This window comes from Haliaeetus leucocephalus, unplaced genomic scaffold (assembly GCF_000737465.1).
Source record: "Haliaeetus leucocephalus isolate CR32 unplaced genomic scaffold, Haliaeetus_leucocephalus-4.0 Scaffold752, whole genome shotgun sequence".
NCBI lineage: Eukaryota > Metazoa > Chordata > Aves > Accipitriformes > Accipitridae > Haliaeetus > Haliaeetus leucocephalus.
This window is the reverse complement of record NW_010973188.1, coordinates 2,861,929-2,866,992: the sequence shown is the minus strand read 5'-3', so window position 1 is coordinate 2,866,992 and position 5,064 is coordinate 2,861,929. Positions and strand designations below refer to the sequence as shown.

The 5,064-nt window shown below is 51.1% G+C and overlaps 1 protein-coding gene across 1 annotated transcript in view; it reads right to left on the bottom strand.

The window, feature by feature from the left end:
* FAM98A (family with sequence similarity 98, member A) overlaps positions 1–178 on the bottom strand; it is an 18,484-nt gene extending 18,306 nt beyond the window's left edge. Inside the window, exon 1 of the mRNA XM_010581209.1 lies at positions 114–178. The gene's annotated coding sequence lies outside the window, so the exon portion shown is untranslated. The remainder of the gene's footprint in view (positions 1–113) is intronic.
* Between the last annotated feature and the right edge of the window lie 4,886 nt (positions 179–5,064).

Sequence of the window (5,064 nt, the reverse complement as noted above, 5' to 3'; positions counted from 1 at the left end):
GGGGGCTCAACGGCCGCACCCCTCCCCCGCCTTGCGGAGCGGGGGAAGCGCGGAGCCCTCGGCGCACGCCCGTCCCCGTTCCCCGTCCCCCCCGCCCCCGCGGCCCCACGTACGCCGCTCGCACGCTGCTGCGCCGCCGACTGCCGGCTTGGCATGTCAGGGCGGGGAGGGAGGGAGGGAGGAGCAGGTCCCCGGCCTGACCCCTCACCCCGCTTCTCTCGGGCCGCCCCACCGCCACGCCTGATCGGTGCGGCCTCCTTCCGCGGCGGTCTCCGCCTACCCGTGGCGCCAAGGCAGAGTTGCTAAACGGAGACGCGGGTGCGAGGACGGACGCCGGGTGTTTGGGCGGGAGGGAGCCCGGGACGAGGGCAGGATCCCACGTTTCTGTTCAGGCGATACCCGGGCAGCTCCGGAGGAAGGACCCCACCCCCTCCCCGCCGCGGAACCCGCGCTGGAATGTGCCGTGGCGAGCAACAGGCGGAGGGGGACGGAGCGGCAGAAGGGTCAAGCTGCGTCAGTGAGCGCGCGCTTCCCCGCCCAGGAGGACCCAGCGGTGCTGCCGGGACCACAAATCCCAGCATGGCCACGTGCCCGGCGGGACCCTCGCGGCCGCCGTAGCGCCGCCTCCCGCCGCTGCTGCGTGAGGCCCGGCGGCGGATAAAATCAATAAATTGAATTCGCTGCTTCCGCGGGCCTCGTTTCTCCCTCGGCGGGTTTGCGCGAACCGGTGGGTGACGGCCTGTCCCTGCCGAGGCGGCGGGGGCCTGTGCCGCAGCGGCAACGGTTGCGGCGGTGCCTCGGTGTCCCACTGGTGATGTGGCTTTTGAGGGCGCTGAAGCAGTGCTGGCCATACCAGAGCCCGCCCGACTTTGTGCTGACGGTGAAACTCCTTCAGGCGATGCTCTGGCACCTTTTTAAAATTATTTTGAACTCTGGGGACAGGGGAGGGGTGTAACACCGTTCACTTCTTTCAGTTGCCAGCATCTTCAGGAGGAATGCCACGCATGTGGGTAAAGATGCATTGTTAATAATGGAAAACTCAATTAACAGGACTGTAGAAGCAGTCCTGCAGAAAGCACATCCGTACTAAAAAGGAAGCATGCGTAAGAGAGCAGAGTATGTTGTAATGGCTAGGCTATGCCAGGGAAAGCCAAGAGCGCTTGTGCCAAAAATAATCCTGGTCCGTCACCAGCAGCAAGCTGATGCTCCGGCAGAGGAGTCCTGGCTGCCTGTACTTCATGAAATTGCCCTTGGCAGGCATAATGAGGAAAAGCAGCGGTCAAATAAGGAGGGATCTTATAGCCTCAAGATAGGTAGGAGGACAAAGAAACAGTACCTCAAAGGGCTAGAAAGAAGAAATTCTTCACTAACAGGCAGCTCAGATTCTGCTATTAGAAAGAGGTCAATCTACACATTTAGGGGAAAATTGCCTCCTAAAGACTAAAAACTTAATGTCGAAGGAATAGTACGGGCATTCCTGTTTCTTTGTGTCTTTGCTTCTAGTTGTATAGTGGTTGGTAAAAGGTAACTGTGGGCTATTTACATTTTTTAAAAAACAAAACCAGATTAAGGCTCCTGGCAAGCTGCCTTATCACTGCTGGGCTAAACTTGGCTGTAAGAATTCCCTGCTTTTCCTTTAGTCCATTCATTCTGAGTTTATTCAAAGCATCTCAGGTGTTCTGCCTGGGAGCCTTGCCTGGGTGGGTAGTCCAAGTCGGGGTTTGGGGCATTGGGTTTTTTCCTCCCAAATTCAACACTGCAGCTGAAAGCTTGTGACACTTGTTTGATGTAATGGTTGGGTTCAGCTTGCTTGCACAGCTGGAAGTATACAAAGCAGGGCAGTATGTCCGCAGTCTGCCCCTGCTCCTCAGTTGTTGCTGCTTCTGGTCATGATAACGTTTAGCCCTTATTTCCGAACCTGCATTTTTTTCTTGCCCACAGACAAGGACTAAACATAGGGTTTAAAAGCATTCATAGTAGCAAGCAGTACATGAAACAATCATTTTCTTATATGGAGACTGTTTCTGTGTTCACTTGTGAATCCACACATGTTGAGAAGCAAGGATTTTGTGCTAATAATTTCATGGAAATGCTGTCATCTCCTACATGTACTGCAGGTAAACTCTATATTGACACTACCAAGATGACTTAGATAGGCACAGGAGATGGGATGTATTCATCTTGGTGCTCAGCTAACATCTGCCTTTTGTTTATTTTTCTCTGATTTAGTCATGGCAATATGGCAGGGAAGGGACAAGGTGGAAGGCATCCCCTCCAGTCTGTACCGCTCAGTTCCACAACTGCCTTATTTTCCTCTCTGTGCTGTGGGAACCAGCAGTTTCTTGAAAACCATATGGATCTTGTGGCTGGGGAGAAGAACAGTTGGAGATGTGATGCTAACGTGGAACAGGCAGTTACAATTTCCCCCAAGGACAGGGAAAAGAGCTTTGCTTTGTCATTCTGTGTCTTGTCAGTTGTGATTATTTTTTTCCTAGCTGTGTAGGGTTTTTCACCACCCTAATTTTAGAGGCATGGGAGGTGTGAATGGCAACTGTGCAGCATCCTGGCCCCTCTAGAAGAAATTCACTTGGACGCTGTACAGTTAGTTTTTGTTTTGCATGCAAGTGCTTCTCGAACAAACTAATCTTGTCCCAAGCAGTTTGCTGTTGCGCAATGAGATCCATGGCTTTGCAGACCAGTTACTTCTGGGAGTAGCAGCCACTTGGGCTGTCGGCTCACACCAGGGCTGTAACTGGGGTAGCTGATTTCCATGGGCTACCCAAGGCTCTGCAGAAGGCTTGTCAAGCTGCAGAACTGAGCTCAGCTCTCCTTATGTTTGTTCTCTCCCTGGTTGGGTTTGTTACGGCTCCTTCCCTCCCCACCCTCACTTGCAGGGAGCTGTAGCTCTGGGAATCCACATGGTCCTCAGGCAGCTTCGCTCCAGCATCCCGGCTTCAGCTGTACGTGACTCCCTATGCTGTGTCAGCACTGGAAAAGCTGTGTAATACCAATTTCCCCTATGGGAAGAACCAAACCAGCCCAGACTGCTGCTGTCCTGTCTGTTGGACCCCTGTAAACCCCTTCTGGCCCCCTTAGTGCTGGAGAGATGTGGATGTGTATGGTGGATCTTGGTCAGGTGCTCTCAGGCTGCGAGATACAGGTTAAGAAAGTTGGCAGCCTTTGCATGGCCTGGGGCTGCACAGCGGCCAGAAATATTTATTCTGAGAGGTGTGAGGTGCTCCGCTGCTCTGATGCCAGGTGTCATTTAACAAAGACAATTGGTTTCCTGTGTATTTGCCTTTTGTGATTGATTGGGTCTCGTGTCCAGGATGATGTGAGCTCTGACTGAAGATAAAGGACTTCCCCCTGAGCAGATTCTCTCACATCTAATAAAGTGTGAGCTGCTGTTGCAGCCCCTCCTTCAGCTTTGCACCAAAAGGACCTGCCACCAGAGTGGAGGAGGCTTGTTGAACTTGCCTGGAATGGGCCACTGAGTTTGAAGATATACACCCTGATGGTTTAAACCTCGCTTCCATAGTAAACCTGGCCAAAGACAACAACCTTAAGGCAGGCATTATTTAATTACAGCCAAATTATTTTCACAGCATTTACACCACCCCAGCTCAGGTCTTGCCTGTTTGCTCTGTGGTTGTCAAAAATCCCCATGACAGAGGCATCCTGAAATCTGCACTTGTGCAACAGTATGAAACACATTTGAGCATTACAAGGTGCAGTGTGCATGTTAAAGTGCTGCTAATGACTTTTATATCAAAATCAATTTTTTCACTAATTTCTCTGAGGATGCTGCAGCTTTTCCAGAGTGCCTGGATGCAGCAGAATCCAGCCACTGTGTTGCAGATAAGAGCCCACTGGCTGCCAGACATATATCTGTATTTACCAGGTATCTAGGAACATCAGTTCTGGCTCAGACCATGCTCTGGTTAGCCAAATAGCCTGTTGGTAGTATTAAATAAAACCAGATACCATAGGAAGATCAAAAGCAGGACAAGCACATATGACACTTCCCCTAATACTCTTCCAGCTTCTGACTGCTTTCAGCTCTCCAGACTTTCTTCAGTCCTTACTGCTGTGCTGTCAGGTTCTGCCTGAGAGGATTAGAGATGAGAGGGCACCAGGGTCAGCTACAGGGTGGACTGCCTAAGGCCAGTTATTGAAGGGATCCATAGTCTGTGTGTGCCCGTGTTTGTGGATGCAAGGCGGTCTGAGTACCAGCAACCTGAGTGGGGCAGTGGGCCTTGGAGGTGTCTGCAGCTGGAGAGAACAAGGATCCAGGGCCAGCTACTAGATAAATGAGCATCTAAGGCCTGTTACTGGAGAGACCGATGTTGTATGTATGTCTGTATGTTCCACCAGGGACCTTCATTCCAGAGAGGGGAACAGGATGATGCTGTTGGTCCTGTTTCCACTTGCAGAAGTGCCGTTTTCTGGTTTTATATGTGTTTATCTACATGGCTGGCCACATGTATACACATACACGTGCTTGTGTGTGCGTACTGGGAGTACACACTCAGCCCTGCTACTGGCTGGACCTGGGGAGATGGAGCTGCAGGCAGCTTCACCTCTGTCAGGCTACCAGGTTTAGCAACTCCAACCAACACCTCTCTCCTACTGCAGGCAGGAGCTAATTTTTGCTAAAGAACAAGGTTAAAACGCAGCCTTTGTGTGGCAGCTAAGTTTTACACTAGCTACACTGTACCATGTTCCTGAATACCTTATCAGCAGAAATACATGCTTATTTTCTTTTCTAGAGTAGCTGGATCTTTGCTACTCTGCTGCTTTGATTACTGAAGAAAGGGATGAAAGTACAGGCAGTCTCTTCTTGACAGGGTGTTCGAATCCATCCCTGGATTACACCTCTGTTAGCCAAAGGATGTCAGTGCTATGGTAATTAGTTTACCGGTCAGCCTCTGCAGTAGCAAGTTAAGGAAGGAGAAAGGGAAAGTTGATGTATAACAACAGCAAGCTGAGAGCTGACAATTCAATACTTAAGAGTATACAGCTGGGTAAGACTTATCAAGCGCTACTGCTAGGAAGCACGTTAGC